At 39.4% G+C, this 24214-nt stretch overlaps 2 long non-coding RNA genes across 3 annotated transcripts in view; both read left to right on the forward strand.

Annotated features, from left to right (window-relative positions):
- The window catches only part of LOC143655663 (uncharacterized), a 52012-nt gene extending 44375 nt beyond the window's left edge, over positions 1 to 7637 (forward strand). Inside the window, exons 3-4 of one of the 2 annotated variants that reach the window (XR_013162208.1) lie at positions 14 to 78; positions 2368 to 7637. This is a non-coding gene — a long non-coding RNA (uncharacterized LOC143655663). Of the gene's footprint in view, positions 1 to 13 lie in introns of both variants that reach the window. The other variant, XR_013162207.1, reaches the window with a different exon arrangement.
- Positions 7638 to 8241: 604 nt separating this feature from the next.
- The window catches only part of LOC143655664 (uncharacterized), a 41317-nt gene continuing 25344 nt past the window's right edge, over positions 8242 to 24214 (forward strand). Inside the window, exon 1 of the long non-coding RNA XR_013162209.1 lies at positions 8242 to 8562. This is a non-coding gene — a long non-coding RNA (uncharacterized LOC143655664). The remainder of the gene's footprint in view (positions 8563 to 24214) is intronic.

The raw sequence follows: 24214 nt of genomic DNA on the forward strand, positions 1-24214 counted from the left end.
TTACGTATTCCAGGCATACCTTGGAGATATCACGGGTTTGGTTCCAGACTCTTGCAGTAGAGCAAATAACTCAGTAAAGTGAGTCATATGATTTTTTTTTTTTTGGTTTCCCAGTAAATATAAAAGTTACGTTTAGGGTGCACAGGTGGTTTAGTGGTAGGAAGCTTGCCTTCCATGCGGGAGACCTGGGTTTGATTCCTGGACCATATACCATCCCCACCCCACCCCCCAAAAAAAGTTATGTTTACATTACATTGTAGTATATTAAATGTGTAATAGCATTTTCTAAAAAACAATGTATATGCCTTAATTAAAATGTGACACAGAGACATGAAGTGAGAACATGCTGGTACCGATAGAATTGCTTAATGCAGGGCTGCCATTAAACCTTCAATTTGTAAAAAACAATATCTGCAAAGTACAATAAAACACGGTATGCCTGTATATATTTTAACATGCTTTCCAGCATCAGTTTTGTTAATTTTAAAAATTTAGGTGTTTTTGGCCCTGAATTTTTTAAAACATTTTTTTATTGTAAAATGTGGCATATATACAAAAAAGCAATGCATTTCTAGGTACATTGTAAAGAGTTGGTTATGAGTTACAGTACCACAATTTTAGGTTTTTTCTTCTAGCTGCTCCAAGACACTGAATACTAAAAGAAATATAAATATAATGATTCAGCAATCCTACTCATCCGTTAAATCCTATCTTCTCTAACTCCCTCTTCTCCTTTGGTCTTTTCCCCAGTCTTTAGGGGTATTTGGGCTATACCTAGTCTAACTGTTTCTTGTTGGAAAGGGCTGTTGATAATATGGGGTAGGAGGATGGAACTAGTTGATGTCCTGGAGAGGCTGGCCCCTCTGAGTTTCTGGCCTAGGAACCCATCTGGAGGTTGCATTTTTCTGGAAAGTTACCCTATTGCATGGAACCATTGTAGAATCTCAGATAGAGCCCTAGGTGTTCTTCAGGGTTGACAGGAATGGTTTTGGTAGGGGGTTGGCAGACCATGGTAAATAGCAATATCTAGTTCAAGCCTGTGTGAGAGTAACCTCCAGAATAGCCTCTTGATTCTATTTGAACTTTCCCAGCCACTGATAACCTTATTTGGTTATATTTCTTTTCCCCTTTTTGGTCAGAAAGGCATTGTCAATCCCACAGTGCCAGGGCCAGGCTCATCCCTGTGGCCCTAAATTTTAAGGGCTAGATTTACAAAGTGTTTTCTAGTCCATATGTACCCAGTAATACTTAAAAGTTTAGTATTTTTAATTTAGTCAGTTTACATCATCACTGTTAATAGAAATGGCAAGGATAATATGTAATTTGTTTTGAATTAGTTACAAATAATTAGATATGGTTGTGTCTGAGCTGTCTTCATACTATCTCAAGTAAAATGATTATGAGGATTTAACATGGGGTTGGTCAATTAATGCTCAAACTTGGCTTTTTCCCCATGGTCCTACATACAGCGTCGCTGACAAGTGGGTGTCTAATATTCCTCTGGTGAGTTGAAGACAGGAAAAGCTGAGAATCATTAGTTTAGATGAATATTCAGATTACCTATCCTGACCCTCTGCCCAGAAATCTTTAATTCATCCCCACTCCTCAATGAAAACCACTAAATTGCTGTTTTATAGAAGATGATTATTATTAACAGTGGCCTGTGAGATAGATGGAAGGTAAGCTTAGGCTTACAGGGATCTTGAGGAGTGTCAAAAAGAGAATTAGGAGCATGTCCATTGAGAGTTGATCTGGGGAGCATGTTCTTACCAACTGAAACAAGTGGTTGGCCTACTTGTTTGTAAAAAGCAAATAGGGAGGTCATTTCTACTTGATGTAGTTAAAATAAGGTATTTATTGGACAGTTCTCTGTTTTCCATGTTTCTGTATGCCTTTTTTCAGGGATGTTTACATAGCAAACAGATTTGGAAAATAGAGATAATATCTCCTTCCAAAGGAAGGGGCAGGTTTGCTTAGAACCTCAGAAGATGCAGAGTTCTCCTTCTGGAGCAAATGGCATTATAAAAGATTTGGGTTATCTAAATTCAGGAGTCCTCACTGTAATGCAACCCTCTGCATGTACAGGTGTCACTTGCACTTGTCCTGTGGGAATTGGGACTTAGGGAATTGGAACAAAGAAATGTTTGTAACAAGGCTACTTCTGTGTGTTGAGTAATAAGTTATTCCCAGATATCTTGTGTCTTCTGCCAGCATGCCTAAAATGGTGGCAGGCTAACTTGACAACTTTCAAGTAGGATAAAATGCCAAACCTCTCACAGTTCTTGATAGTGACATTGTTGAATTTTACCTGACCTCTGCAATCCTGAAAAATAGCAAAGGTTAAGAACATTCTCCCTTTGTTTTCAGAAGATGGTTTACTACAAAGAACAACGTTTCCCCATATGACTTATATAAGACTCATGGATGCCCCTTCGTGTTTACCTATGACAAGGCCAGAGACAGATCTTCGAAATTCCCATTCATCACCTCGAAGGTGATTAACTAAATTGCTTGTCCCTATTGATCAATCAGAACAAAACCAAATTTTGATTAAACTTTTCGCCTTACTCCAGGCCCCAGGCCCCTGAACTTTAAGGGTGCCTCCTGAGAGGTAGGCTGCCTTCAGCATAGAACGTTCTCTGACCATCATGTCACCCTTTCATTCTACTCCTCCTCTTTCCTCTTCCCCCTTCTTTATTTCTCTATATAAAAGAAAACCCTTGAGGAGCTTGGAGACCTTATGGTCAAGTGTTCTACCTATTGCAAGGCGAGTCTTTCCTCCCTGCCTTGCAATAATTCTTTCGATTAAAGTCTCTCCTTACCAAATCTGCATTTGTTTTTTATTTGACAACAGTTTTTAATAATGAGAATGGGTTGCTGACAGAGACATAATTTTCTGGAAAAGGATGAATGATGGCCAGGTTTGGGGATGTGAGATGACTCCTTGGGATCTAACAGTAAATGCTCTTGTCCACGTCGTGAGTGAGGGGAATGAGGATCCCTGACTTTCCTGCTTGCTAATTAATGTTTAGAGGCTGAGCAGTGAGAAGTAGGATTGAAACAAGCTACCTAAACAGTGTCTTGGTTGTTGCTCACTCTCTGGGCAGATGAAAGAAGGGATCTTATGACAATATGCTCCACAGCCCCAGACTAAAGGCAGTGTGGTTGTGACTGCTAATCCAAAGAATCCCTAAAGCTGAAGTTAATGGTGTCATCAGTAAAGAACTTAATATTCAATAAAGACATTGTGTGTGCTGAAAACAGAAGATCTTTTTATTTGAGTCACCAGAGAATGGTCACCTGAAACTGAAATTGAACACTAAGCTTCCTGACTCAGAGTTGCTTTCCCCTTCTGTGCCCCCTCATCTCTCTTTCCCTCAACCATAATCACAGCTTCATTAAGAAGAAATGTGATTAGGGGTGAGACTATATATGAAAGACTCAAATTTATATAGCTCTGTTGAATACAGCCACCCAAGTCATCCTGTCTGGTTCTGTGGGAGGAGGAGACACCTGAATTCCACTGATTGGGTTTGGGCAACTCATCAGTTGTGAATGGAAATAATGTGACCTTGTGGGGTGGGACCCTTTGGGCCTATTTGGTATGCTGTTGTAGCTTTTACTGATGAATGTATACTTGGTGTTGATGTTTTACATGCCTATTCTATGAATGAGTATAAGTGCTAGAGATGATTATTCTGATCGAGAAGAGGTGACATAGAGAATTAGTAGTAACTTTGGGTCTCCATAACTCAACCTTTTTTAGCTACTAGTCTCTGTGATTTTGCCAGTTGGAGACTTGGACAAAAAGAGGTAGCCTCCGCTGGAGGTGCCCCTTGGGGAGTTGAACGCATTGCTTCCCTGACGTAGCTCTCAGGCTCCCCACCCCTTTTGAAAAGCAGTTATTAGCCTGCTACTTGACCCTCTCAAAACTGATCCCTTGGGTAGATAGTCTCATTGGGTGTGGTCCACTGAACTCAAAGACAACAAAGTGGGAAGAGTCAAACAAGCCTCAATGTCAATGGAAATGCCATATTTAAGAATACAGCTGGCCGGGCTCCAGGCATCTTAGATTTATATGAAATAGCAGCGACTGTCCTTTCTGGATACTTTATCTTCAATTTTATTGCCTCATGCAAAGCTGCTGCCTCAATGGGGCCCTCAATTCACAGGGATTTTGCTATAGTGCCTAGACCTATTACACTGATGGTTTGGCTAAGTTTAAAAACCTGATGGTGTACCCTGGGCTTTACCACTGCTGACCCTTAGAGCCAGCTACAGTGAACCACACATGGTCATGGTCACTCTGCTGTGCAGAACTAAAGCCTGTTCTTCATAGCTCTGGTCAATCCTCTCCTTGATGAAACTTGTTATATTTTTATATCAAGCTTTTACCAATGGCTTGGCAGTTTGACTTGTCACTTGGGAAACTACAGACTAGTAGATTAAAGACACCCCTCTTTGAAAATGCAGAATGTGATAACAAATTACAGCTTTTGATTGAACTGTCTGGGTCACTCATGTAGATGCTCATAGTAAGGGCTAGTTCTCTGGTATGGAGCTACTCTGTCCACATTGCCACTACTATTATTGCCTGGTCCACCATTATACCTGACCTGACAACACAGCAGCTATCACACAGGCTGGACACAAAGTCAGGCTACCATTGTATGCTAGACTTGTGACTCCTGCCAAAATTAAGTCTCGTGGTGAAGAGGCAGGTAACATAGCATGGACCATTATCTACCCCCTTGTTTTTGGCAGATTGATTACCATCAGACCTGTGAGCTCCTCTCAGGACTATCCATGGTATCTCACTGCTGTTGACACCATTTTCAGGTTACTCTTGTTGTCCCAGTCTGACCAGCTGACTCTGGCCACACCATTAAGGCCTTTAAAACTATCCAGTGTCTTGTTTTTAGATTTCTGGACCGTTTGCAGTCTGACTATGGTGGACTCTCCTTTTTATTCTTTTCCATGTGAATACCCCATTATTGCAGCACCATTTGTTGAATTTCTTTTTTTCCTTTCTTTTATTTTGGAGTACATGGGCCAATAATTGAACCCAGATCTTCTGTATGGCAGGTGAAAATTCTACCCCTGAACTACTCATGCAGTAATCCCCCACTCCCCTCCCTTTTTTTTTTAATCACAAAAGGTTATTAACAATGTACCTTAAAGTCAAGGTATTTGATGGACATCCTAAACTGTCTGTTATTCACTGCTATTATTGCATATTGGAATGACCTAAAAAATCAATTGAGTTTTGGCTCTACCTCCCTCATCTCCTGGTCCACACACCTTAAGTCAGGTAATATCATCTCCTCTCAATTACTTCCTGATTAATAATCAGATTTCCCTATTACTATTTTAAAATTTGGGGTTCTTCCTTGAGCATCCCTCTGCATGATGCTTTTATGCTTACTAATGGCAGCCCCAGACTGGCCAGTAGGAGTATTTTCCAGATGGCAACTCAGCCAAAGGGAGCTGTGTTAGTTAGAGTCAGTTGTCAACTTGGCCGGGTGAGCATACCTAGTTTTGTTGCTGCAGACATAAGCCAATGGTATGTGAACCTCATCTGTTGCTAATTACATCTGCAGTCGGCTAGGAGGTGTGTCTGCTGCAATGAGTGATGTTTGACTTAATTGGCTGGTGCTTAAATGAGAGAGCGCAATGTTGCACAGCCTAGCAGCTCAGCATTCCTCATCTCAGCAGTAGCAGCTCAGCCCAGGCCTTTGAAGATGCAGAAAGAAGTCACCCCGGGGAAAGTTGTTGGAACCCAGGGGCCTGGAGAGAAGACCAGCAGAGACCATCCTGTGCCTTCCGTGTGAGAAAGAACCTCAGTGGAAAGTTAGCTGCCTTTCCTCCGAAGAACTAACAAAATAAATCCCCTTTTATTAAAAGCCAATCTGTCTCTGGTGTGTTGCATTCCGGCAGCTAGCAAACTAGAACAGGAGCCTAAGGATTTCAAACTTAATTTAGGCTCAGCTACCTGGATTATCGTGAATTAAAATGGCCCTACATCATACAGATATGATATGATGGAGGATGAGGATGAAGACAGAGTTCAAGCATTTTGGCTTGAGCAATTTGGTAAGTGGTGAACATTGAGAAATATAGGGACTGGGAGGGAGATCATGTGGAATTAAGAGCATTGTAGGTGATAAAGGACTTTGTAAATCATATTAAGGAGTATTGACTTTATCCTGGGAACAATGGGGAATCCTTAAAAAATTTTAAGTAATATTAGCAGATTTGCATTTCAGAAAGATCACACTGGTTATAAGGTGGAACATGGATTGGAGGATGTATTGGTTTGAATTTCATATTTATCAAAGAAAAGACCATTTTTTTTTAATCCATTCTTGTGGGATCAGACCTTTTGTGTATGGGACCTTTTGATTAGGTGGTTTCCATGGAGATGTGCCCACCCAATTCAAGGTGAGTCTTAATTCTTTTCTGGAGTACTTTAAGAGAACTCACACAGAGAGAGAATGAAATACCCCAGGAGAAACAAGCAAGGACCCAAAGAAGCCCAGAGACATTTGGGAGAGAAGGACTAGCATATGTCGTCTTGTGCCTTCCCATGTGTACCAGGAATCCTGGATGCCATGGGCCTTTCTTCAGTGAAGGTATCTTCTTATTGATACCTTAATTTGGACAATTCCATGACTTCAGAATTGTAACTTGTATCTTAATGAATTTCCATTATTCAAAGCCAACCCATTTCTGGCATATTGCATCTCAGGAGCTTTAGCAAAATGCTGGTAGGAAACTAGTTAGAGTTAATCCAAGCAAGGCATGGTGGCCTAGACTTAAATTTGTTGTAATGGAGAAGGGGAGAAGTGGATAACACCGAAAGATATCAAAGAAGTGGGAGGGGTGGGAGTCATTATTGCTGATCAGGTTTTTGGCCGACTCATTTGAGTGGTTCCATTCATTAAGAATTAATATAAAGAGAAGAGTGGATTTGTCCTAAGAGAAAATGATTTCGGATTTTGGTATGTTGAGTTTGAGGTTAGTGAAATATTTGAGTGAAGATGTTTAGTAGCCTGACATGATGGAAATATAATCAGGAAATGAATCTGGGATGAAATACATACACACACATATACCCAAACATACATACATATTTGGGAGTCATAATTATGTAGATGATCATTGAAATCAGAGGAAAGGATGAAATTTCCTAAGAAGAGCATATAAAGTAGAGGTTCTTAACTTAGTGCTCAAGCCTACAAAGCTCCTTAAATTAAATGTGAAAGAGTATATAAAGGAGAGTATATAAACTTTTCCATAACCTTAATCAGATTTTCAAAGACATCACTGACTTGAAGGGATTAAGAGGCACTGTTATAATACATATTTAACTTTTTAAAAAATTTACAATGAACATGAATTACATAAGTAATTTAAAAAGATCTATGGTATTTTTTAGCTCGGTTGGAAAAACATGACAAAATGGGGGAGAAACTGGCAAAATCCATGCAAATTTTTTTTGAAATCAGTAAGAAATAGAGTTCTATAACTTCTTACCAAAAATCTGTGGTGCTACAAATATTTCAGAATACATAAATTAAGGACCTTCAGAAAGGTAAATAGTATATATTATTTAACATCCCCAGTGGGGCCCAGGGCAGCACACAATTACTCAAATACATTTTTATTTGTGCAGTGTAATCCACACTAAATGAAATGAATAAAACTGTAGCTTCACATCAGTTCAGGGAAGGCTTAGAAAACAAATAAGTTCATCATGAGCCAGCTTATTCTACCCAATAGTTATGAACAACTTAAGGTTTTCAGAGTTTTTTTGATTTTTGAAATTGCAGATAGGAGATTGTTGATCTGTACCAACAACTCAAGAAAACACTGGACAAAGAGCAGTAATGGGTAAGTCACAAAAGAAGAAATAGAAAATGCCCAGTAAACACCTAAAAAGGTATTGAACCTCACCAGTATTCAAAGAATGCTAATAAAAACATGATACCTTTTGTTCCCTGCCAGATTGGCAGAGGTTGCTAACCCAGGATTCACCTGGGGAGCTGGACACCCTCATGTAATCAGAATGCTAAGGTGGCCCCCATGATCTAGTTCTGAGGGTATAATCTCCTCCCCCTGAGTGCAGGTGGGGCCAGTGACCTGCATCTAACTGATAGAATATGGCAAAGGTGATGGGACGTTATCTCTTTGATTATGTTATATTATGTAAGAGTCCATCTTAGCAGACTGGAGATAGTGTTCCAAACAAGATGAATCAGTATTTAAAATTTATATTTCTTTGGACCCAGCAGTTTTACTCTTTAGTGTAGAGATAGCTGTATAAAATTGTATGTCCAAGGATATTAATTGAAATGTGGCTTAAAGTAGTGGAAAAAGAAAACAACACCTGGAGGGGCCAAGATGGCAGCTTAGCAATGTGTGCTTTTTAGTTCGTCCTCCAGAACAACTACTAAATAACCAGAAACAGTACAGAACAGCTCCCGGAGCCACGTCAGTGACCGGACACACAGCGTACCCCAGTCTGGACCAGCTGGACAGGCTGCAAGCCTCCTCAAAACTGTGAGTTCCCCAAGATGCAGTGCCTGGCACCTGGCGCCCCTCCCCTACAGGCGGCTTCCCAGAGGGAAAGGAAAGAGACTCTAAACCTGGTCAAGGCAGAGGTCGCTCATTGGGCTCACGGAAAAAGAGGAAAGGGGAGGAAACAGAGGTTTTAGTGGCTGTGTTTCTACGGAGACTTGGCAGCCTCTGGGACTTCTTGGGCTGCAACTGCCCCAGGCATAGGTAGAAATGGGCTGCTTTCAGGGCTGTCTCCCACCTGTGCCTTCCCCAGGGGAGGGGTGAAGCCCAACTCAGGTGGAATCCCTCTCTCAAGGAATTCAGAACCCAGGGCTTGGCAATTTGAAGCCATTAAAACCAGCCTACAACCTCTCCTCCGTCTCCACCATGCCCCCAGCAGGGAGAGTCTTCCAAAGTTAAAAGTGCTGCAATATCTTTTGCTCATGTGACCTGCAGGCAGACGCACTGCATACTGGGCAGGATAAGAAAAACAGAGCCCAGAGACTTCACAGGAAAGTCTTTTAACCTGCTGGGTCTCACCCTCAGGGACAACTGATGCAGGTGACTCCTTCCCCCTAATAGGAGGTCAGTTTAGTCTGGGAAAACCCGGTAGTCTATAACACCTACGTAGACCCTCCTAAGGGTGGGGGGGTGGGGAAGGCACCATACAAGCAGGGCAAGAAACAAGAAGACAAGAACCAAAAAATTATCCTCTGTTAAACCAAACATAAGCTAGAGGTCCAGAAAAAGTTGAACTGAATGTCAAAGAACAGATAGACAACAAATTAATCTAGCAAGAAAACCCTAGGCAAGAGAAGTGAAAGCAATTTCCAGAATAAACTAATTAAGGTAGTTCAATGTCTAGACACCAGCAAGAAATAACAAATCACACCAGGAGAATTGAAGATATGGCCCAGTCAAAGGAACAAACCAATAGTTCAAATGAGATACAAGAGCTAAAACAATTAATTCAGAATATACGAACAGATATGGAAAAACTCATCAAAACCAAATCAATGAATTGAGAGAGGATATGAAGAAGGCAAGGAATGAATAAAAGAAGAAATGGAAAGTCTTAAAAAACAAATCTCAGAACTTATGGGAATGAAAGCCACAGTAGAAGAGATGAAAAAAGCAATGGAAACCTACAATGGTAAATTTCAAGAGACAGAGGATAGGATTAGTGAACTGGAGGATGGAACATCTGAAATCCGACAAGAAACAGAAACTTTAGGGAAAAAATGGAAAAATATGAGCAGGGACTCAGGGAATGGAATAATAATATGAAGCGCACAAATATACATGTTGTGGGTGTCCCAGAAGGAGAAGAGAAGGGAAAAGGAGGAGAAAAACTAATGGAAGAAATTATCACTGAAAATTTCCAAACTCTTATGAAAGACCTAAAATTACAGATCCAAGAAGTGCAGCATACCCCAAAGAGAATAGATCCAAATAGAAGTTCTCCAAGACACTTACTAGTCAGAATCTCAGAGGTCAAAGAGAAAGAGAGGATCTTGAAAGCAGCAAGAGAAAAGCAATCTATTACATACAAGGGAAACCCAATAAGACTATGTGTAGATTTCTCAGCAGAAACCATGGAGGCGAGAAGACAGTGGGATGATATATTTAAATTACTAAAAGAGAAAAACTGCCAACCAAGAATTCTATACCCAGAAAAATTGTCCTTCCAAAATGAGGGAGAAATCAAAAACATTTTCAGACAAAAATTCACTGAGAGAATTTGTGACCAAGAGACCAGCTCTGCAAGAAATACTAAAGGGAGCACTAGGGACAGATATAAAAAGACAGAAGAGAGAGGTGTGGAGAACAGTGTAGAAAGAAGGAAAATCAGATATGACATATAAAATACAAAAGGCAAAATGGTAGAAGAAAGTACTACCCAAACAGTAATCACACTAAATGTTAATGGATTGAACTCCCCAATCAAAAGACATAGACTGGCAGAATGGATTAAAAAACAGGATCCTTCTATATGCTGTCTACAGGAAACACATCTTAGACCCAAAGATAAACATAGGTTGAAAGTGAAGGGTTGGGAAAAGATATTTCATGCAAATACCAACCAGAAAAGAGCAGGAGTAGCTATACTAATATCCAACAAATTAGACTTCAAATATAAAACAGTTAAAAGGGACAAAGAGGGATACTATGTACTAATAAAAGGAACAATTCAACATGAAGACATCACAATCATAAATATTTATGCACCGAACCAGAATGCCCCAAAATACGTGAGGCAAACACTGCAAGGGAACACTGTGAGGCAAACACTGAAAAGGGAAATAGACACATCTACCATAATAGTTGGAGACTTCAATTCCCCACTTTCATCAATGGACAGAACATCTAGATGGAGGATCAATAAAGAAACAGAGAATTTGAATATTACAAGAAATGAGCTAGACTTAACAGACATTTATAGGACATTACACCCCACAACAGCAGGATACACCTTTTTCTCAAGTGCTCATGGATCATTCTCAAAGATAGACCATATGCTGGGTCACAAAGCAAGTCTCAACAAATTTAAAAAGATTGAAATCATACAAAACACCTTCTCAGATCATAAGGGAATGAAGTTGGAAATCAATAATAGGCAGAGCACCAGAAAATTCACAAATATGTGGAGGCTCAACAACACACTCTTAAACAACCAGTGGGTCAAGGAAGAAATTACAAGAGAAATCAGTAAATTTCTCGAGGCAAATGAAAATGAAAGCACAACATATCAAAAGTTATGGGATGCAGCAAAGGCAGTGCTAAGAGGGAAATTTATTGCCCTAAATGCCTATATCAAAAAAGAAGAAAGGGCAAAAATACAGGAATTAACTGTCCACTTGGAAGAACTGGAGAAAGAACAGCAAACTAACCCCAAAGCAAGCAAAAGGAAAGAAATAACAGATTAGAGCAGAAATAAATGAAATTGAAAACATGAAAACGATTGAGAAAATCAATAAAACCAGAAGTTGGTTCTATGAGAAAATCAATAAGATTGATGGGCCCTTAGCAAGATTGACAAAAAGAAGAAGAAAGAGGATACAAATAAATAAGATCAGAAATGGAGAGGAGACATAACCACTGACCCCACAGAAATAAAGGAGGTAATAACAGAATACTATGAACAACTTTATGCTAATAAATACAACAATGTAGATGAAATGGACAACTTCCTAGAAAGGCATGAACAACCAACTTTGACTCAAGAAGAAATAGATGACCTCAACAAACCAATCGCAAGTAAAGAAATTGAATCAGTCATTAAAAAGCTTCCCAAAAAGAAAAGTCCAGGACAGACGGCTTCACATGTGAATTCTACCAAATATTCCAGAAAGAATTAGTACCAACCCTGCTCAAACTCTTCAAAAAAATTGAAGTGGAGGGAAAGCTACCTAATTCATTCTATGAAGCCAACATCACCCTCATACCAAAACCAGGCAAAGATATTACAAAAAAAGAAAACTACAGACCAATCTTTCTAATGAATGTAGATGCAAAAATCCTCAACAAAATTCGAGCAAATTGAATCCAGCAACACATTAAAAGAATGATACATCATGACCAAGTAGGATTCATCCCAGGTATGCAAGGATGGTTCAACATAAGAAAATCAATTAATGTAATACACCATATCAACAAATCAAAGCAGAAAAATCACATGATCATCTCAATTGATGCAGAGAAGGCATTTGACAAAATTCAACATCCTTTCCTGTTGAAAATACTTCAAAGGATAAGAATATAAGGGAATTTCCTTAAAATGATAAAGGGAATATATGAAAAACCCACAGCTAATATCATTCTCAATGGGGAAAAACTGAAAACTTTCCCCCTAAGATCAGGAACAAGACAAGGATGTCCACTATCACCACTGTTATTCAACATCATGTTGGAAGTTCTAGCCACAGCAATTAGGCAAGAAAAAGAAATACAAGGCATCAAAATTGGAAAAGAAGAAGTAAAACTCTCACTGTTTGCAGATGATATGATACTATATGTTGAAAACCCTGAAAAATCCACAGCAAAACTACTAGAGCAAATAAACGAGTACAGCAAAGTGGCAGGTTATAAGATCAACATTCAAAAACTTGTAGTGTTTCTATACACTAGTAATGAACAATCTGAGGGCAAAATCAAGAAACGAATCTCACTTACAATTGCAACTAAAAGAATAAAATACTTAGGAATAAATTTAACTAAAGAGACAAAAAACCTATACAAAGAAAACTACAAGGTAAACTTAAAAGAAATCACAGAAGACCTAAATAGATGGAAGGGCATACCATGTTCATGGATTTGAAGACTAAATATAGTTTAGATGTCAGTTCTACTGGATTGATATACAGAGTCAATGCAATACCAATCAAAATCCAACAACTTACTTTTCAGAAACAGAAAAACCAATAAGCAAATTTATCTGGAAGGGCAGGGTGCCCCGAATTGCTAAAAGTATCTTGAGGGAAAAAAACGAAGCTGGAGGTCTCACACTACCTGACTTTAAGGCATATTAGGAAGCCACAGTGGTCAAAACAGGAGGGTACTGGCATAAAGATAGATATATTGACCAATGGAATCGAATAGAGTGTTCAGATATAGACCCTCTCATCTATGGACATTTGATCTTTGATAAGGCAGTCAATCCAACTCACCTGGGACAGAACAGTCTCTTCAATAAATGGTGCCTAGAGAACCGGATATCCGTATGCAAAAGAATGAAAGAGGACCCGTATCTCACACCCTATACAAAAGTTAACTCAAAATGGATCAAAGATCTAAACATCAGGTCTAAGACCATAAAACAATTAGAGGAAAATGTAGGGAAATATTTTATAAATCTTGTAATTGGAGGCGGTTTTATAGACCTTATACCTAAAGCAAGAGCACTGAAGAAAGAAAGAAAGAAATGGGAACTCCTCAAAATTAAACACTTTTATGCATCAAAGAACTTCATCAAGAAAGTAAAAAGACAGCCTACACAATGGGAGACAATATTTGGAAACGACATATCAGATAAAGGCCTAGTATCCGGAATTTATAAAGAGATTGTTCAACTAACAACAAAAAGACAGCCAATCCAATACAAAATGGGAAAAAGACTTGAACAGACACTTCTCAGAAGAGGAAATACATGGCCAAAAGGCATATGAAGAGATGCTCAAGTCCCTGGCCATTAGAGAAATGCAAATCAAAACCACAATGAGATATCATCTCACACCCACCAGAATGGCCATTATCAACAAAACAGAAAATGACAAGTGTTGGAGAGGATGTGGAGAAAGAGGCACACTTATTCATTGTTGGTGGGAATATCAAATGGTGCAACTGCTGTGGAAGGCAGTTTGGTGGTTCCTCAAAAAGCTGAATATAGAATTGCCATATGACCCAGCAATACCACTGCTAGGTATCTACTCAGAGGATTTAAGGGCAAAGACACAAATGGACATTTGCACACCAATGTTTATAGCAGCATTATTTACAATTGCAAAGAGATGGAAACAGCCAATATGTCCATCAACAGACGAGTGGCTAAACACACTGTGGTATATACATACGATGGAATATTATGCAGCTTTAAGACAGAATAAACTTATGAAGTATGTAACAACATGGATGGACCTTGAGAACGTTATGCTGAGTGAGACTAGCCAAAAACTAAAGGACAAATACTGTATGGTCTCACTGATATGAACTGACATATTCCAAGTTTATGAATCCAACAATAAACTTGGAATATGTCATTGGTAACAGAGATCATCAGGAGATAGGAATAGGGTAAGATATTGGGTAATTGGAGCTGAAGGGATACAGACTGTGCAACAGGACTGGTTACAAAAACTCAGGTTTTCTGTTATGGAAAGATAGCAAATAATAAATGTTATAAGCCAAAATATCGCCTTTTTACTGGCAGAGGCCAAGGTGTGCTTTGTTATTCACTTGGACTTTCTCATCCCAAAGCCAAGAATTAGGCAGAATTTCCCATCCATCACAGGCAGTGCTGGATTGGGGTGGGCGAAGGAGAGGAGAAGAGCCAGTCTCTGGAGGAGCAGCTGAACTCATGCTTCCTGTGGTAGCTCACTTCTGAGGAGGTAGATGGATGTGGGTCTAGCCCTTTCACTTTGTCCTCTCCAAATTTCCAAGCAGGTTGGTTATTTCATCTCATGTGGAGAGGAGGAGTGCTTCTTTGAATTGTGGAAATCAAGAGTGGGAATAAGTCTCCTACCTGTGGCAACAACTGGCCTTTGTTTCCACCACCCAGGGAGCCTGTGCTACAGGTAGCTAAGGCCTGCAGGTCTGACCATGGAAGGCCCAGTGGTATGGACCCTTCCTTGAAGGGTTCATCTAAGGTCTCTAGTCCCAGCTGGCAACAGGAGACACAAGGGGGAGACTCATGCTAGCAGCTCTGAGCGTCCTTGTGGGCTATTTATTAGTTTCCTATGACTGTCATAACAAAGTACCACAAACTTGGTGGCTTGAAACCACAGAAACTTATTCTCTCACACTTCTAAGGGCTAGAGTCTAAAACCAAGGTGTTGACAGGGCTGCACTCTCTCTGGAGCCTCTAGGGGAGAATACTTCCCTGCCCCTTTGGATGCTGCTGGCTGTCGGGATTCCTTGACTCCCTCAGTCTGTGGCCACATCCCTCCAATGCGTGGTCACATTCTTCCTCCTCTGTATGTCTGTTGCCTCTGTCTCTCTTAATAAGCACATTTGTCATTGGATTAGGACCCACCTGGATAATCCAAGATAGTCTCATCTCAAGATCCTTAATTGCATCTGCAAAGACCTTTTTACCAAATAAAGTTACATTCATGTTCCAGGGATCTGGATGTAGACATATCCTTTTGGAGGCAATCATTCAACCCAATAGAGTATTTCCAGAGGAGAGCCCCAGTAAACGATGGAAAATCATTAGATATTAAAGGAGAAATGGCCCCACTTTGCAGTCTCGGGACACATTAATGACACCTCTTTGGGTTGACCAGTCCCAAATTTATAATGCAGCCCAGACTTCTCTTCTGAGTGCCAGTCCTGTATTTCCAGCTCTGTACTGGACACCCTAGTTTCCTCTTCCTGGTCCCTAAGACCTGATTCTGCTTCTGTGCTTCCCATCTTCATAAATGGTACCCCCAAACTCAGTTACCCAAGTAAGAAACCCAGGATTCACCCTTACTACTTCCCTTCTCCTTATTTGCCATTTCAGATCAAATAAGTTTCGTTGATTCCACCTTTGAAGTAACTGATATGAACTGTCCACTTCCCCCCCACCCCCCCAGATCTATGAAAGAACAAGCTAGGTTATATCACTTATACCTAAAACCTGCCCTTGGCTTTCTATTGCATTTGGGATCAAGACCCAAATCCTTAGCATTTCCACAAGGCCTGGATGATCTGGTCCCTCTCTGTTTTCTTAAGACTCTCAACCAACGACCCTTCCCTTCCCCAGCCTTCCTCCCACCTCTGGGTCTGTCCCCTGGCTGTTCCTTCCCTTGGAGGGGGCTTACCCACTCTTTTTCTTGTTTGCGCAGCATAAGCGTCCCTTCTTCAGCAAGCCTCTCTGACTCTCCAGCAAGGGAAAACCCCATTGTTACATAGTGTCACTTAACATAATTATGATAATTTCTGCTATAATTTGTCCCTTTCCCACTAGTCTGTAAATCTTTGAGAATAGACACAGTGTTGGTCTTGTTCACTTCCATTTCAGCTTCTGTAAATATAATGAGGATAAAAAAAATGCTTATATTTTGAACAGATGAAAATTATCATTTCCCCCAGTTTCTACTCTATGAAACATTCCCTCCCCTCTATAGATTTTAATATCAGATGCCATCCGTAATGGCTACTCGGAGGCTATACTCTTTGTGAAAAATCAAGACCCATTAAAAATATAAGTAGTTTTACTTTGTTTATAATGTGAGCTTATTGTGAAATTTTTCAGAAAAATTGGATGACACCTGTTATAGTTTCCTAAGCAGCTTAAAGCAGATACCATGAAATGCATTGGTTTAACAATGGGAATTTATTAGTTTACAGTCTGCGTATCATTTCTGGGAGTCAGATCCCACATCTCCAGGGAGATTTACATGTTTGGGAGCCATGTCCCATGTGGAAGGAAGGGCAGCGATTTCACCTCCTGAGTTGGCTTAGAGAGAGAGGCCACATCTGTTTAACAAAAAAGGTCCTCTGGGGGTGATTCTTAGGCCTAATTTTAAGTAGGCTTAGCCTCTCCTTTGCAGGAATAAGCTTTGTAGGAGTAGCCCCAATATCGACTTCAATTCTCTGAGTTTGTATATTATAGTCAATCCATATGAGTGAGGCATGATAATATTTGTCTTTTTGTTTCTGACATTTTATTCAACATACTGTCCTTAAGGTTCATTCACCTAGTTGCATGCCTCATAACCTCATTTCTTCTTGCAGCTGCTCAGTAGTCCGTTACATGTAAACAGCACATTTCCCTTCCATCCCTTAGTTGATGTACCCTTAGACCACCTCCATCCACTGCTGTAAACACCAGTGTGCAAATGTGTATTCATGTCCCCACTCTTAGTTCCTCCAGTTATATACCTAGCAACAGGGTCTCGGGATCATATGGCAGCCCCATCCTAGCCCAATCCTGTGGAACCACAACACTGTCCTCCAGAGGGGCTGCTCCTCTCAGCTTCCCTACCAACAGTAAGCTTATTGATTTTTAAGAATAATCTCTAACTTCTGGCATTTCTAAATGAAATTCACTTTTTAAATATCTGTCTTTTTTAGGGACTTAAAACGTAGTGCTTTTTCAGTGATGTTAAGTTTAGAAAATGACTTAATTTTTTCTTGCTTGATTCAACTGTGTTAAAGACAGTCATCAGAGATTATTTTAATTTTTGCCTTTTTGTCTTTTAAGACAATTTTTTTTGGAAATTGCAACTAAACAGGTACACATAGGTTCACTGGCTGAATGTACTGATCAATGTAAAAATAATAATTTATAGATATTCTGGCTGGTACAATGCTAGATATAAAAACTTCAGTATACATAGGACAGAGGCCATTTATTATGCCAGTAAAAGTGCAAATAATGGTTGTATCAGCAAAACAAAAATACAAGGAGTACATAAAATTATTTTTATAAGTTAACCCACATCTACTTTTACTTTAGTACCAATTATGACAAGACTTTTGTCCAACTTTTAAATTTGGAATATTTTCAATTATTCAGAGAAGTTGAATGAATGGCACAAATAATATCTTTATGCCCTTAGCCTAGCTTTATTCAGTTTTAGTATTTCTGACTGTTCTATTACAATATGTTTTTTTTGGGCAGTTGAAACTGCAGAATCATACTTTGTTTCTGTTAATTTTTGGTAGGTTTTTGTTTGTTTGTATTGGCAATTAGTAACAGAGACAAAAAGACTTTGACTGAATTTCTCCCTCACTTCTGTCAGTGCAAACCTCATGCTATTACTTCTTGTTACTGGACAAATGTGGTTGGATTCTTTTGCCCGATGCGTTCAAGAAACAATCCTGAGACACCAGGTTTCAGTGAAGGAAATCTTCTATGTGCGTAGTAGGAGAGCAGATGGCCTAGCGGCCCAAAATCTGTCTCTCTAAATTTAGGGGGTTCAAGATCTTTAAGGATTTTAGCAAGGTGAGATGAGGTCATTTTGAATAGCAAGATCAAAGCAGAAAATGAGACAGTGTTATCATTATCATTTCAATAGGAGAACATAAATTGAAAGGAGGAGAGGCAAAGCTATTACTTCAATACTACCGGTGTAAGTTAAAAGGAAGAGAAACAGGTTATCTTTCAATAGTGGGGCCTAGCTGATATGATTTACAAATGTCTGGGGCGGAAGCTAGTTAATGGCTAAGTTCAAATTCTTCATTAGCATTAGGGTCTTTGCCCTTAAGAAAATGACCAGATAAAGGAGTAACAGCTCTTACAGTCACAAAGGCACAAGATAAGGGCTTTTACACTCATTTCAGTTATCAGGGCAGCTGAATGATAGTTTAGAGACTTTGGGAATTCCCCTCTGTCTACTTCAATATTCCAAAAAGCAAAAAGGAATATGATCCAGTAATCAAAAGCATCCCTTAAATCCTAACTTCTCGGTTACATTGTGACCCTTTCTCCTTCCCTTAAAGACTGTATTCTCTTGGATCATAGCAAGGGAAGAAGAGGAGGAAAAATAAGAAAATCTTTCCTCAATTAAAACGTATCTTTTTTTTCCTTTTAATGAGTACTGACTGCTTTTGCTGGTCTGAATGATTAACCAGGTGCACCAAGGCAGGGCAAATTCAATTATCTTTTCCTATCAAATGAAGAAAGTTCAGTATTTCCTAGATGGTTCTGGTTGTTTATTATCCATCAGAACGTACACTATGATTTTGGATTCTATATTATTTTCCACAAACCTGTCTTCAGGGTTAATAGTTTACAGCACAGTAGTTCAGATAAGGATCAGTGCTGGAGGATTTATGTTATCCAACTTAATTTTCCTTGACTTAGGCCTTATAAATTGTAGCCCATCCAACTTAATTTTCCTTGACCTTGGCCTTATAAGTTGTAGCCCATACAAAGTAATCAATTATTACTTGATAGAGGCAAATGACTCTGTTTAACTTTAGAGCAATAGCAAATAAAGAACTTGATAATTGTGCTTTATTCACTATCAATTGTGATTGCAGATACCTCTCTGAAGCTACCTTGGGTTGATGGATGGAACTTGCATGACAGGAAGCCAGTTCCAGTGGCTTTCTCCTTTTAGCCTTTAGTCTTACCAAGGCTCCCAGAATGGGGTTGATGAAGTCATTTTTCTTTCATTGTGGTCTTCTATTAAATATGTTAAAAATTCATCTTCTCTTGAGCATGCCATTCTTTCCTTCTCAGTCTGCAGTCTTTCCTTGAATGAACCAATTTGCTATGTACGAAAGCAGTGGCTTTGCACTTGCCTTTTGAGTTAAGGAGCTCTAGATTGGCCAGGAGAAATTTCTTCTGTTAATTTACTAGGGGGCAGCTCTTTCTTTAGCTGAGACATTTGGTCTCCTTTTTAAAGAATTTAAGAGAAAAATAAATGTCTGATATTGCTGATCCTTTGGAATGCCTCAAACTATTCCATCCTTCAAAGCACAGTTGACCACAACTTTAAATATGGTACATTAAGAGAAACCAAAACTAATTTTTTGATATGTCCCAGGATGAATGGATAACTTAGACATTAGTAGAAATTAAAATAAGATAGTCTGAATTCCTCTTATTTAAATGAATCATCACTTGCATATTTGTGGAAATTCCAGAGTCAAGCTCTTATGCTTGTGGCTTGTACATAGGTGGGAGTCTACTAACATGTAGTCTAAAGTATGTGATCATGAGTAATACTGGATTTAATATCAACATGTTAAAGTAGCTCGCACAGGAAGAGAAGATCTTGTTTCTTGATATCCAGCCCTGCCACAATTATGCATTTTAAAATATTTTTCCCCGTTGGCTTTTGTTTAGGAGTACCTGCTTTCAATTGCATCTGAACAGATATTTATTTTTCTGTTTCTATGGATTTATTGCCTAAGTAAGACTATATTAAACATTTCTTGGGCACAGGAAAACAAAGACTCCTTATATTCAAACAAGGCAGCATGTTTTGGTTGTCATATGAAAGATAAGGCCTCTTATTGTGAATGATGATGATTACAACATGGTTATGGTTGGCCTTAGGTAACAACTGACATGTGACCCAAGATCCCTGACTATTAGTACAAATGAAATCAATCATAATGACCCAACTTTTACTAGCTTTGATCCCATCCACTCCAGGAGGATTTCTGCCCCTGTAAAAATATTTCTGAAAGCTCCCAGGAGTTATCTCCCAAGTGCTTACTTTAGTTTGCTAAAGCTGACAAAATGCAATATACCAGAAATGGGTTGACTTTTACAATGGGGATTTACTAACTTACAAGTTTACAGTTCTCAGGTTTTGAAAATGTTCAAATCAGGGCATCAACAGGCAATGCTTTCTCTCTGAAGACCGGTTATCGGCGATTGTCAGCTTCTCTGTCACATAGCCAGGCACATGGTGACATCTGCTGATCCTCTCCTGGGTTTTGTTGCTTTCAACTTCTGGCTGCTTTGTGGCTTTCTTTCTGAGCTTCTCTGTATTTCTCTCTTAGCTTCTATGTCTTCTCTGTCTGAGCTTCTCTCTCTTTTATTCTCTTATAAAGGACTCCAGTAAGAGGTTTAAGACCCACTGGGAATGAGGTGGGTTACATCTCAACTTAAGTTAAGACTCACCAGAAGATCCATCTTATAATGGGTCCATACTCATAGGAATGGATTAACTTTAAGAACATTAACTTTTCTGGGGTACATACAAGCTTCAAACCATTACACTGCTCATAAATTAGTACTCTGCAATTTGGCACTGTTGCTGCTTTGCCACCTCCACAGGGCTTTATTGTGTCCTACTGCCTACTGCCTCTGGCTTGGTCCCAGTGCCATGTATCTGGGTCCTGAGATCTATAAATGAGGGGGATCTAGATGTCTCATCCTCATTTCTACTAATGGCTGAGGTATCTATTCTGGACTGGTTCGACAAATTGTCCCTGATGCTCCACAGTTTTCACTGAGCCAGAGCTGTTTGGCATTCTGGGAGGTGGGGAAGAATGCCCTCCCACCCTAGAGCTTGGTGTTATACTCTACTAGAGGGGTTTGTCAAAGCTGCAATGAGAGTTTTTGGTGAGAAAGCTTTAAAATTCCCCCCCCCCCCCTTTTATGGCACCTGTTCTCCTTAGGACTCAGTTCTGAGTCCATTGGCAGGGGGTGGGGGTGAGAAGTGGGCATATTGGTTTGTTAAATGTTGCTGGAATGCAATATAGCAGAAATTGAATCACTTTTATAAAGGCAATTTATTAGATAACAAGTATAGAGTTCTAAGGCCCTAAAAATGTCCAAACTAAGGCATCCAAAGAAAGACATCTTGACTTAGGACAGGCCAATGGGTCCAGAACACCCCTGTCAGCTGAGAATGCATGTGGCTGGCATCTGCTGGTTCTTTGGCCTCTGGTTTCAAACAGCTTCCCGGGGGGGCATTTTCTTTCTGCATTTCTAAACATCTGGGTCTCCTGTTGACTCTGAGCTTTCTCCAAAATGTTTCCCCTTTTAAAGGATTCCCATAAACTAGTCAAGGCCCACCTTAAATGGGTGGAGTCACATCTCTAGCTAATCAAAAGGTCATACCCACAATTGGGTGTGCAACATTCTCATTGAGATAAGCTAATCAAACTTCATGCCCACAACTGGATGTATCACATCTCCACAGAAACAATCCAATAAAAATTTCCCACCTTAAACAATAGATCTGGTCCTACAAGATTGGATCAGGATTAAAGTATGTTTTTTCTGGGGTACATAATGGTTTCAAACTTGCACAGTGGGCTTGTGGATTATTGCTACTATATGCAATAATATCTATAAAAATAAAATAAATGGCCATTATTTCTTTCCTATGTGTTTGACAGTGGGATAAGTCCATTAATAATTATTCCTCTTAATTCTGTACAAACTAGATGATATTATTTCCATTTTACAGAAGAAGAAACTGAGGCTTCAGAGGTTAAACAATTTTTTCTAGGTTACCCAGTGAATATTGGCAGGTTGGTCACAAAACACACTGTCTTAAATCACTAAATATAAGTGGCTGACACTATATTGTTCTCAGCTTCACCCCTACTGTATTAACCAAATCTTTATTGCATTAGCTCATGGTGCCCTGTTCCTTCCTTTTAGGACAAGTGTAATTGCAGGCAAATCCCTGATCTCCTAGCAAATAAGTTTCAGTTGGGTTCTCCCTCCAATTTATCAGACATACACAACTTTATGTGAAGTTTAGCGATAAACACAGGGGGAATTTTTCCCAGAAGTCACTTCAGTCTTTTATGCAAATTGGCTTCCTATGTGCTCATCCTGTATTTCTGCTAAATTCCCAATTTAGGTTTAAACTGCCCCCCTCCCTTACCTTATGCACAATGGTTTATTTTCAGAGCCAGGCATTGTTTGAAACTCAGCTTTCTAGACTCAGGATACGTCCAATTTTTTTTTAGCTGCCCATGGAAGAGTTTTACTTAAATCCCCCATTTTCATCTCATATAATACATATGAAATGGAACTCATCTCCATATCCCATCTCTGTGGGTAGGACTGTCATTCTACCTTTTCCTAAGAATGAAAATTCAGAGAGTCTTTGACCATCTCTTTGCCTCTATCACTTATGTTTGTTCTGCACAGCTTTCTCTCCACTCCAATACATAGCATCATTCCAGGGGGGTTCAGGGCCCATGTAGACAACCACTCAATATCCTTGCTTGAAAAACTTTGACTACCTCAGGCTTTTTTTTTTTTTTAACTTTTTAAATTATATAGTATAACATTTGTACAAAGCAAGGAAAGAAAAAAGCAATGTTTTTCAAGCACTCTTCAACAAGTAGTTACAGGACACACCCCAGAGTTTGTCATGGGCTATCATACCATTCTCTCAGATTTTTCCTTCTAACTGCTCCAGAACATTGGAGACTAGAAGGAATAAATATTTTTTTGTCATCATAATCAACTTTTTTTCTTTTTTTGTGAAAAATAACATATATACAAAAAAAAGCAATAAATTTCAAAGCACATCACAACAATTAGTTGCAGAACAGATTTCAGAATTTGGTATGGATTACAATTCCACAATTTTAGGTTTTTACTTCTAGCTGCTGTAAGATACTGGAGACTAAAAGAAATATCAATATAATGATTCAGCATTCATATTCGTTTGTTAAACCCTACCTTCGCTATATAACTCCACTATCACCTTTGATCTTTCTCCCACTCTTTAGCAGTATTTGGGCTATGGCCATTCTAACTTTTCACCATGTTGGAAGGGGTTGTCAATATTATGGGGTAGAGAGATGGAACTATCTAATGGTTCTGGAGAGGCTGGACCCTCTAGGTTTCAGGACTTATCTTGTCCAGGGACCCATCTGCAGGTTGTAGGTTTCTGGAAAGCTACTCTAGTGCATGGAACCTTTGTAGCAGCATATATAATGCCCTAGGTGTTCTTTAAGATTGACTGGAATGGTTTTAGTTGGGGTTTGGCAAGTTATGATAGAAAGCAATGTCTAAATGAAGTTTGCATAGGAGTGACCTCCAGAGTTGTCTCTCGACTCTGTCTGAACTCTCTCAGCCACTGATACTTTATTATTTACACTTCTTTTCCCACTTTTGGTCAGGATGGCATTGTTGATCCCATGGGGTCAGGGCCAGGCTCATTCCTGGGAGTCATCTCCCACACCACCAGGGAGGCTTTCACCCCTGGATGTCATGTCCCATGTAGGGGTGAGGGCACTGATTTCACTTGCAGAGTTGGGCTTATAGAGAGTGAGGCCACATTTGAGGAATAACTACCTCAAGTTTTATGGGCTTACCTTTACCATTCTAGCCACTCACTCCATCCCACATCTGGACCTTATTAGTATGTGGAAATACTTCATCTTAGAAATCTTAAATTCTAGAACCTCTTCTTCCTATCCCTTCAAACTTTCTCAGCCTTCCCCTCACTATATACCACATTTAAAAAAAGCTTTTTTTATTAATTAAAAAAATTTACAGGAAAGTAACACATTC

This window comes from Tamandua tetradactyla, chromosome 14, assembly GCF_023851605.1.
Source record: "Tamandua tetradactyla isolate mTamTet1 chromosome 14, mTamTet1.pri, whole genome shotgun sequence".
Lineage (NCBI taxonomy): Eukaryota > Metazoa > Chordata > Mammalia > Pilosa > Myrmecophagidae > Tamandua > Tamandua tetradactyla.